Source organism: Protomyctophum parallelum, assembly GCF_964188405.1.
Source record: "Protomyctophum parallelum genome assembly, chromosome: 10".
NCBI classification, from domain to species: Eukaryota; Metazoa; Chordata; class Actinopteri; order Myctophiformes; family Myctophidae; genus Protomyctophum; species Protomyctophum parallelum.
Genome location: NC_139704.1, coordinates 8280130 through 8292134, shown reverse-complemented (window position 1 = coordinate 8292134; position 12005 = coordinate 8280130).

The window sequence follows — 12005 nt, the reverse complement described above, 5'->3', positions numbered from 1 at the left end:
GGGTTAAGGTTAGGAATAAGGTCAGGTTTAACCGTTTAAGCATAATCTACTTAGGTTACTTTAGGAATACCAGGCCGCGCAGTTCCACCGGCTGTACGCCCGGGACGAGTTGGTAAAGGGGCGAGTCGTCTGGTATTCAACCAAATGGACCTGTGTAAGTAAGTGTCCATTTGGTTACATTTGTACACTCTCCGAGTTTCAAATGGATATACCGGTAGTAACACTGAGGATTTTCATTGTGTAGAGATAAAAATCACACCTGTGTGAAGTGAGCGGTGCAACTATACATTTATTGTTATAGTTACTGTACTACACTGTACTCTGTACTGTACTGTGATTATGTTTGGAAAAAGTCTTTGAAACATCCAGACCCCCCCCCCCCCCCCCCCAATTTAGACTGAAGTAATTAAAGCGGGTCACGTTTGCAAATCAATAATATATCAGTATTCTGATATTAACCTGCTGGCCACATTAAGCGAAGGTGGGGTTGCCCCCGGGCCGCCAGTTGCCTAGTACAGAATCATAATTCAAGAACATGCTGTGAATGTTCTTCCAACAGCCAGACAGACACATTGGTGATATGAGGAATTCAGTTCCTCGGCTGTCAATTACAGTTACAGATGAATAACAAGCATTGGCCCCAAAGACATGGGTGCCAAAGACAGACATGGGGGCCAAAGAAAGCACGTCTCAGGAGACCCAGGGAAATGTTCCACCGACCGGAGCTCCACCAGAGAGCCAAATAACACGCTGGCTGTCTTTCACATGGAGATGTGTTAGTGAACGTAGCACTTGTGCAAGTACTGTAAAAGCATCAATACTGCAATGTACTGTAGAACTGTCTCCGTTACAAGTATACTAAGACCGGAATTCAAAGGTCACTTGAGGAAAAGTATTTTCAAATGGCCGCAATGTAGATAGAGTTGAAGTGGTTAATGTTTAGTAATAATAATCAAAATTTACCAAGTAACTGGAGTGGAGTAAAAGTGGATCCAATATGTAGTTTGTAGAAGTAAAACTATACTGGAAATCAGAAATACTCAAGTAAAGCACAAATACCTCAAAATTGTACTTAAGTACAGTACTTGAGTAAATATGTTGTCGTATGAAGGCTCACGACGCATCGCACCCCGCCGCAGATTGCTTCCGAGCACTCTTCGTTCCTACTCTCACCTATGGTCATGAAGTGTGGGTCATGACTGAAAGAATAAAGGTCACGAATACAAGCGGCCAATTTTTTTTTTCGAGTTTTCTTCGACTGGCATCTCCCTTAGAGATAGGGTGAGAAGTTTACCAGAGAGACTGCTTCTTCGCCTGGAAAGGAGCCAGCTTAGGTGGTTGGGGCCTCTGGTCAGGATGCCTCTCGGGCGTCTCCCTATAGGGAGGTCCTCGAGGCACGTCCCACTGGGAGGAGACCAAGCCCCCAGTAAGTCTATCCAACGTTGAAGATGCCACTACCTACTGGCGAAATGTGGAATTGCAGCACTTAATGGAAGTGGACGGACGTTCATGACGTCACGTGAAAAGCCCGGACCTCAAAATGTAGGTCCGGGGCTAGGCTAGGCTAGGCTAAACTTCCGCTCGCTCGAGCCATTGAGTTATCATTATACTTCCGGATGTCTTCCGGGTGCTTCAAAACGCCACTGAGCAACTTCCACTGAAATGAGTAGCGGGGGGGGGGGGCGGGGCTAACGCTCCAGTTCGGTCTCTATCCTTCTTTTATACTCTATGGAGGAGACCCCGGGGCAGACCAAGGCGCAGTTGGAGGAAATACATCAACTGGTCTTGGAACGTCTTTGGATCCCCCAGGAGGAAGTCACTAATGTCTGGAGCACTCTGGTGGAGCTGTTGCCCCCACGACCCGACTACAGATAAGCAGTTGAAGATGGAACGATGGATGTATTGGCTGTTTTCGGGGAAAAAAATGTAAGTGTGAAAATGTGTGAACATTTACGAATGACATGCCTAAAATAGGGACGCCACGTCAGGTTGAAAAGTGGTTAATGAGACGTTTCCTCACTGCCTGGCCCTAGACGGAGACAGCAGAGACACAAACAGGCTCACAGATAAAGGCTTCACTTGTCTTCTTCCACTCACAAACAACATAAGCCTCAAACACTACTAACAGTCGGTTCCGTCCAGCAGACAGGACAAGTGGGAAATGTCTGAGCTACTGTGGGCTCGCCTCAGAAATGCGAGTGTTTAAATATTATTATTGCTCACATTGGGATCGAGTTATCATTGATTTTGAAATGCATGCCGTGTACGCTCGACAAAAAATGTAATGCAGGGGATTAAGATAATCAGGCTCCAAGTCCAAGCAGTTGAGGTTTCTTGGGAACATTTACTTTGGGATGCGGTGCATGGAAGCAAAATGTTCCCTGGCTCTGCTGATTTAGCAGGTTGGAATTAAACCCCATGCTCTCACCTTCAACAGAAAACAACAGCACCGCATAATACCGAGAGCTTTGTTCTCAGGCTAGGGGGTATAAACACAAGCGGGAGAAAAGGGGCATGATGCAGTGCAGATGCGACTGTAGCTCATTTTGAGCCCAGGCCGCTCCGCGCCACGGCGGGATACCTCCAGGTCAAAATTCTGTTGACTGTTGTTTGGCTGACAGTAACCATGGAGAGATGGCTTTTTAGCTTCAGCACGTGAGGTCTGAGAAGAGAGGAGTGAGAGGACGAGTTAGAACATTAGAACAGTGTCACTCCGAAAGCCAGGACACTGACAGCGAGACGAGAACCAGACGCCATTCAGTTGCAGTGCAGTACTATGTAGACCAAAACACAAGCAACACTTAAATATGCATTTGATTTTGACTCCAGCTCTTAACTGGTTTGTGCTCACGTACTGTACGTCACGTGCATTGCAGCTATACAGTATTATATGAGGCTCCTTGCTTCAGCCAGTGGTGGAAATCAGAAGATCAACATGAAATCAAAACATAACAGAGCAGTTATTTTTCAAAATGTAGTAAAGGTAAAGCTATTCTTTTATGATTACAGAACGACGGATTGACAGATTTGCAGGTTTTCAAAGTAATGAATGCTTCTAAAGTCTCTTAAATAGACGTTGTTGACATTAGCTTTAGTCAATCCTCGCTAGCTCTTGGAGGGGACCGCATGTAAATCCGACGGAGAAAAGTACTGCACCCTTTTTGGGAGGGCAGAAATTTGGTCTTTTTCTTACAAGCGAAATAGAACGAGAGTCTATGGTGGCAATAGCAACAGCGCCCGAGGGTCTTATAGTGGCCATGGAGTGAGTTAAATTAAGAGCCACACCACATAAAGAAATTAAAGTTCCTGCCATTTACTGTATAGCTGCTGCTCCTATCCAGAGTGATTTACAACACGGCAGGGGTTCAGCTTCTTGTTCAAGTACACTTAAGACAGTTATAGGTGTTGTAAACTCTAAAGGTATACTTCAACCGGATTGTCACACACCACCCAGCTGGCACACACTACCTGTCTGTCAAACCAGACGAGGGTCCAGTACTTAGTTTACAACAATAGGGGTCAAACTTTTATTTGTTTGTTTGGTTATATGGCGAACAGCCCACCGTGCAACCCCACATGCATTATAACAATCAGTGGTGGAAAGTACATTTACTCAAGTACTGTACTTAACCCATTTAGACCTGACACCAGATTCTACAAAATGTATTCTAAATCAGTTGTCTGAAAAGCCCATGTTTCTATGTCTGTTGTTCTCTAAAAAATATGTTGTTCCAGGGACCCCTCAGAAGCAAAGATACAAGTTAAAAACGTTTGCTCTGAAAGAATATATATTCAAAGATTTGCGCCACATTTTCCCAATTTTTCAAAAATATCAGACCCACAAGCTCTGCATAAGTACTTTCCACTTTTCGTACTTTAAGTGCATCTTGATGCCAATACTTCTTTACTTTTACTCGAGTACTCTTTGAATTCCAGACTTTTACTTGTAACGGAGCATTTCTATATGTATTTATGATTTTACTTAAGTACAAAATATGACTACTTTGTCCACCACTCCACCCACCTCCACCACTGCTAACAATGGCCACCCACATGGCTTAACCTCAACAGGATTGTACCCTACGTGTCACTTTGCCAAGTAGCTCAGACTGCAGTCGGTTGACACTCGCTCCTCCCGTCAGCTTAATGAGGAATGGAGGAAGGCTTCTTCAGGACATGGTCGCCCAACACAAAGCCAGCACTTGCCAGTTTAATCGGCTTACTGTAATTTATGGCAAGTCCATGCAAGCCACTAAAAACAAACCATGAATTATTCATATTTGATTTATATTCATTTGAAAGAGGAAAGATATAATGGGGTTGCGGTTACATTCAGTTAAGACTTGAGGTACTGTAATGTATGTGCTGGGTGCCGAATCCATAGCTTTCCTTCTAAGGCAGATTGGGGGTCCAGAAACCAAAGGCTTTCATCACGTGATTCTTTCCAATACCGTCCTCGACGATATTTTTGTCATATATTCAAAGGGCATGCCTCTCATCTGAGGCAGCACTACTACCCACTAGGGTCCTATACTGCTCCACACAGTCTATATAGTCACACATTAGCAGAGGTATTTATATATTTGCTCTTTGCTGAATTTCCTCCGAGCAGCTCTCTGGGAATTCCTTCAGTGCCACGACAGGGGAAGGGGGGGGGGGGGGGGGGGGGGATGGACAGGGTGGGGGTGCCATCTCCCTTTATAGATGTGGGTGACATCACTTGCCCCTGTTTTCCTCTCACGGGTCAACAACACTTGTGTCGCCCAGACGGGATGAATGCACCCAGTTAACCCATCTGGATCCCAACCAAGTCAGTCACTAGTGTATCAAATTGATTCGTTGTAGTTCTGCATGGCCAAGTAGAGAATATCTGGGGCATGAGTTCACACTCACAGAATGATTTCTGTAAATAGACTGGCCAGATGACTGACTGACTGACTGACTGACTGACTGACTGACTGACTGACTGACTGACTGACTGATTGATTGGATTCATGTTTTTATTCACAACATGCATACAGAGTACATGAACATATGTATTTTTAATGTACACGTGTATATCTGTCAAAAGGATAGACACAAAAAGCTAGAGGGCTTAATTCCATTGTGGTGTAAATTGAGTGTGTAAATGGGACCTGTTACAACTCAACTAGGATAATTGAAGGTCTTTATGGGGGGGGGGGGGACTTTGATATTCTTAATGTTTTTACTGTAAGTTGATTTTGTGATTGGTTTTACACAGGGAGGTCAATTAACTATAGTCTTTCGGTATTTAAATATTTGATGCAATGGCAGCGTGCATACATTAGCCTTTTCGTACAAGATGCCTGCTAATAATTCTACGTGTAAGCTATCGTGCAAACATGAAAAGTGGAAGCTATAATGAATTGCATTTTTTATAGCGCTTTTCCAAGTGCTCAAAGCGCTTTACAATGGTCCGTTCATTCATACATTGGGAGGTGAAGCTGTGAACTTCCCACATTCACACACCATAATGGTGGCAACCTCACACCGACTGACTCATTGGAGGCAATGTGGGGTTCATCGTCTTATTGCCCAAGGACACTTCGACATGTAGCCAGTATTTGAACCGCCAACCCACGGATCTTTGGATGACCTGCTCTACCTCCTGAGCCACAGCCACCCCGAAGCTATGAAAGCACACAGTGCACATGGGAGTGCTCAGGTCAGGGGACTGCATTCCTACTGTTATGGCCAACAGGCCTCAGGATTCTGCCTTTTAAGGTAAGACCCCTCTCTGTTTTCTCCCTCCTCTGTCTCCAGGGGGGCTCACATGGGTGCCCCTGACTCCTCTTTTATAAGTTGTCACCAGGCAGTCAGTCATGCAGATGAGATCACATCTGCAGAAAACTTCCAGCAGGTTCCTTTTCCTGCAAAGCCTTGTGTGAAGAAACAGCAGCTGGTGGTCATTCACTTTACGCTTTGTTTGGAACAAAAGGAACTTCTGGGTTTGCTCGCTTGAATTATGAGCCAACAGTAAAGCGAAACAACAGGGACATTCAGCAATAAACACTAACACGCCATACCGTATATGCTCTCCACAGTCATTCCACAGACAAAAAGAGAAAGACTTCTGAATGGACACTGACCACAGTGATGTGTGACCTTTGATCTCTCCTCCAGATCCTCGAGTATGGAACTACGTATAAGAAATGCATATAAAAAGGTATATTCCGTTGCTGAAACCTTGTACCTCCATCTTTCAACTTATTTTTTTGCCCTGTAAAAAGTGGTACCTGAGGGAGTCCCAGGGGGTCCCCAGCTAAATGATAGCTGGGAACCAAATGGACCCTTATGGGTCTGTAACTCTGAGAGTGTACAAATGGAACCAAATTAACCCTAACAGGTCCATTTGGTTCTATTTGTACACTCTCAGAGTTACATTAACATTGATTTTACAATATAAATTGGGGGTCCCAGAGATAGAAATGTCATTAAATGGGGGTCTGTAGACTAATGCACGTCAAACCTGGGGGTCCTTGAAATTAAACGGGTTGAGAATCACTGCTAGAGCCGTAAAAATGGGGTAAAAAAGGAAAGGCATTATACATACAAGGTACTATTAGATTAATACATGAATTAGACAGATGTATATCGACTGCGTATAGGCCTACTAAAGCTGTCATCAAGTGAAAACAAAGAAATGTGTGAATCGAGTGGTGCAACTCCGTGTGGGGGTCCCCGGGGGGTCCCTGGAAGTTCCAGACCCACAGGAACGCATGCGGCCAGGGTGCTCGGACAGACCCAGCCAGCCATCCAGGGACAGACCCAGGGACACACACAAAGCTGTCGGATGGTTGCACCACTCAATAAACAATAAATCAAGTGAGCCCTCTATAAGAATTGCAAGTGATGATAGCACCTATTAAGTTTCGTGCATAGCTGATTATTATCCCTAGCTATAGTATGATCTGCCTTTGTTGCTGATTGCATGGCTATAAGATAGCCCGCTATTGTAGAAACAAATAAAGTGAAATCAAAACAACAGGAATTACATAAAGCAGCGCTTGCATTGCATAACTGGAATGTCAGTAAATTACCTATCCAAAGGTTCACAGGTCACAAGGTTTTCAGGCATGAGGGAAAATACCACTGCAAAGATTCGCAGATAAAAAAAGTCTGCCCCCCCCCTTTCCCCCCCACACTGAGTCTTTTGCCATCAGTGCTTTGAGAGTAACAAAGACAGATTGCTGATGTCAACGTTCATGACCTTTAAGAACCTTCATCATTGTGAGTGTTTGGACTCTTGAAAAGCAGATTGCTTGAAGACAATCTGATGTTGAGCAATATTGCATAGCAATACAGCATATGTCGTAATAAGTTGACATATTTAAATGTAAGGCTCTGTCATGAGCAGAATTCTTCAAGCTAAAAGCCTTATTGAAATCTAATACGGCTCCTCACACTCTCTGTTGTGGTACTTCATAACATTAGATCTGGGTCTATACTAGGCTAGTCTACTTTTTCCCCTTACTACACTCATTTTTCTTTCTGGCTAATGTAATATGTGTACTAGTGGTAGTAGTGATAGTATTTAAAGAAGTAATCCTAGTTGTGGCGGTACCTGTAATTTGACATATTAAAAGGTTTATGCTGACATGTCCAAAATAAAACAAAATAAAGAAGAAATGCTACAAAATGATTAGAACTAGGCAAGCAGTGCCCTCTGCTGTGCAAAAGAGATACTGCCTGTTCAGTATAACTGAGCATGATGACTAATAGATATGGTCTACTCTACTGTATGTTGTATGACATATTCATTTGAAGAGACAGATACTATACTTTAGAGTCTAGACAATATGTTTAGTTGACTAGCCTACCTTGTCTTATTTGCAATACACCTGTCACTTAACATAACCTGTTGCACACCTGTTGACTCAGGAGGCTGCTGCACACCTGGCTTCATTCAGTCAGACACAGACACATACAGCAGCACAGCTGAAAAGGTCCAACTCAGTCTCCATTAAGAGGATCACTCACTGGTTGATCCCTTACTGCTAGTCAACTACTGGCAACAGACCACCCAGATCTTTCTTCATAGCACTTGACTGGAACATTCCACACTTGTGAAAGTCAAATAAAGTCAATCACAGTCAAACAGTCTCTGCAGTAGCCAGCCAGTCGTAGCCCTCAGTGTGGTTCAAGAAGGACTTTGTAGCAAAATAGGCAATTTAAGCAGGATATTGTGATTTAATTATTACACGCCACCACCACAGCAAGCCAATCAGCATCCAGACCAATGAGGAGGTTCACCTTCAGATGTGTCCCATTTGATCAAAGCTTTTTCAATGACATCACAGACGAACATTGTTACAGATTACGGGGTCCTGGTTACCCACTTTTTCATGTCAAGCACCCCCAAATTGACACCAATCAGCCCGCGGGCGGCGGACCCCCATTTGAAATGATATGCCAGGGACCCCCCCCCCCCCCATAAGAGAAGATTGTTATTGTTCTAGCAGTGATTCTCAACCCGTTTAATTTCAGGGACCCCCAGTTTGACATGCATTAGGCTACAGACACCCCATTTAATGGCATTTCTATCTCTGGGACCCCCAATTTATATTTTAAAATCAATGTCAATTTAACTCTGAGAGTTACTCTCTGAGCTACAGACCCATAAAGGGTTAATTTGGTTCCAAACTATCATTTAGCTGGGGACCCCCTGGATCTCCCTCAGGTACCCCTGGGGGTCCCCGGACCCACTGCCCTAAAGCAGCTCATGACACCTGTCACTGTGTCTTTCAGACCAGGGACAAAAATTATGTACATTTGAAAGTCAGAATCTTCAATAGATCAATTTATATGTACCAAGATCACTGGATGCAGGTATAGTGCAGGAATATACACAATGATTATAGTCTTTAGGGTGGTTGTGTTCCGTTTGATATCCTTCTCCTATCAACAACACAAATCTTGCTGCTGTGTTTGCACATTGTTGTACTTCGCCCAGCATATATGGGAGTTTTTTTTCATTGGTCATATTTTCAAAATCTCCGTGTGTGGTTGTAATCTGTGGGAAGTATGTGTCTCTGATGTCTTGGTACAATGGACTGATGGTTAGGAAGTGTAGCTCGGTTTCCACTTCCACATTTTGTGTGCAGTGGGTGCATAGTCTGTCTTCTCTCGGGATACAGGTCTGCCTATGATGGCCTTTCTTGATCGCAAGACTGTGCTCACCGAGTCTGTACCTAGTTAAGATTTTTCTTTGTTTTGGGTCGGTCACGGTGCATTATTTATTACGATATTTTCTTTCAAGATTGCACCCCTGAAAACCTGTGGTCACTTTGCAAGTTGTCCAGACGTTAGACTATAAAGCTCTGAAAAAAGTTATGATTTACTAATGAGATTATCTGCGCTTTCGCCTCACTCCAGGCGTGCTACTGTACCACAAAGCAGGGCGGGGGGGGGGGGGAATGAAAATGAGCCAAAAAGTCTGGGGTTTGGCTCCGTCTCAAGTTCTTTGCATGCAAACCTGCTAATTCATCTGGCTGGATAACGACCGGCTTGCATGCCACTGGGCCATCATTAGTGACCGAAATGGTCACCAAAATACGTCACTTTATTCAGAAGGGGGCGACTGCTGGGGCCATGAGGTGTCCTGGACATGGCTGGGCAAGATTATTGGACCAAAAAAACTAAAAACTAAACAAAACTTTAGCAGTGAAAAAGACATGGCTATCCAGTTTAAAATACTTTTTTCTGGGGAACAAAATGGGAAGTTGCCTTATTCAAAACTCCTACGATAGACCCTATACTGTACTATATCTATACCCAGTGGTGGAACAAGTACTCAAACGTTTTACTTAAGTAAAAGTATCAATATTGCAATATAGAAATAAGTTAAAGTTCTGAATTCAACATGTACTTGAGTAAAACTACAAAAGTATAGTGGCACCAAAATGTGCTTAAAGTACCAAACGTAAAAGTACACTCATTGTGTAGAATGTCCCATTTCAAGTTTTAAAATGTATAAAAAACCCATTTGAAAATAGCAGATCTACAAGCTCACAATGCATCAATGTATTGGAAATTGAAAATACTTATGTAAAGTACAAACACCTCAAAATTGTACTTAAGTAGGCTGCCGCTGCAGTACTTAAGCAAATGTATAGTTACTTAGTTTACACCACTGACTATACCTTATAAAATCTTGAGTGTAATTAAACAAGCACCCCTTCTCAATCCAGAAGGCACACTTGGTTTATTACACAAAAACAACAAGCCAGTTATGTCTGTCTGTCTGTCTGTATGCCCCCTCACAAACACCACAAAAGGCTCTGGTCAGGCTCTGCCAGTGGGCCTAATCAGCCTAAATCCCCTGTGCAATTTCCAGCCTCTGCCTCAACCAATTGATTGCCATGGCAACCCCACACCTGCCAATTGATTACTTAAACAGTCCACTTTTCACAGTCAGTTTGCACTCTTCACACGCAGGCAGACAGACAGATACAGAGATCTCCATGTGGGACACAGATAGTTAAAAAGGGTGCTATGACAATGGGTATTATATCCTTCCCAAGTAGGTCGGTGACCGACGGGCACAGGTCACAGGTCTATTGTATGCATAATTCATAGGATATGGGACATTTTGCACAAATAATATTTGGATATGAGACAATAGAGGAAAATGGTACTGTAATGCTCATATATGGACATTTTTCTTTTTTGGGGGGTGGGGGGCTGAACACCATGGGGCATGTGGAAAGGGACCAGTCCTAAACTTGACACTGCTCTGTGGTTGCTGAAACCGAGAACTTAGTTTAGACGTGTAATAAAAACAAAAAAACTTGGATGTCCAAAATGTTGACTTAGTTTAAATGAAATGGTATTTATTTGCTGTCACTTCAGGCTTGCAAAATAAAAATAAACAGTAAAGGTGGTTGCACACCGGCCGCGTTTCTTTGAAAACCGATGGAGAAACGCCGCTTAAAATCCGAATTCGCACCCGGTGTGTGGAGAGACCTTAAGCACAATAAAATTAAACAACTGTCTTTGCTCCTATACAGTCAACAAACTGTTTGCCTCTTCACCCCAGCAACACCTGTGCTTCATCACTTCCTCAAATAGCCTGGCCAACCTTAGCCTTGACCGAGCTTTCCGGTGACATCCTCAATGATAGAAATAAAACAAACGTTAGGCTCTTACAGGGACTTTAAGTTGATGTAGAAGAATGTTATATAACATGAAGAACCACTGGGTGTCACTCTACTATTAAAATGTGAAATTCCCCTTATGGTGGAGTGTGTATAGTTAAGGTCATTTCACAATGACACATTATTTTACTAATAGATATTGCTGGCACTTCAACTTAGAAGTGTTAGAGTGTAGAGTTGCAGACCCATAAGGGACAAGGGTCCAGTTGGTTACGAACTATAATTTCGCTTCATGGGGACCCCCTGGAACTCTCTCAAGGACCCCTGGGGGTCCCGGGAACCCACTTTGAGAACCACTGTGCTAAAGCATCTTAGCAGAGTGTTGTTGTAATTGTGACTTGTGTATCTATCTGCATTTGATCAGTGGACGGTTGTGAACCTGGAGAAGCAGAATTACACCGTATACGTTCCAGATTCTTGGTATGATCCTCAGGATTAATATTCATCAGTATTTATTTGGAGGGGGGAAAATCTGTCTGTCTGTCTGTCTGTCTGTCTGTCTGTCTGTCAATAAGCACATGTGGAATATTGTTGTTTTACATACAGTATACTGTATTTTATTATCTGGAAATGAATATGAATGAACATGAGATATCCATATAAGAAATTACTTTTGCTTCAACAAAGTTGTACATTTAACTCAGTATCTGATTTTCTGTATTTTGTAAATATTGAGCAATGAACACGGTAATGATGTTTTCTCCTAAATGGTTGCAGTATAGTCTCTAATAATTCAGTTATCAATCACTACTTAAATTGTTTTGCAGTGTATAGTATTGTAGTGTTGTGATGACATATTCACTACAAGCTAATTATTATTACCCTATT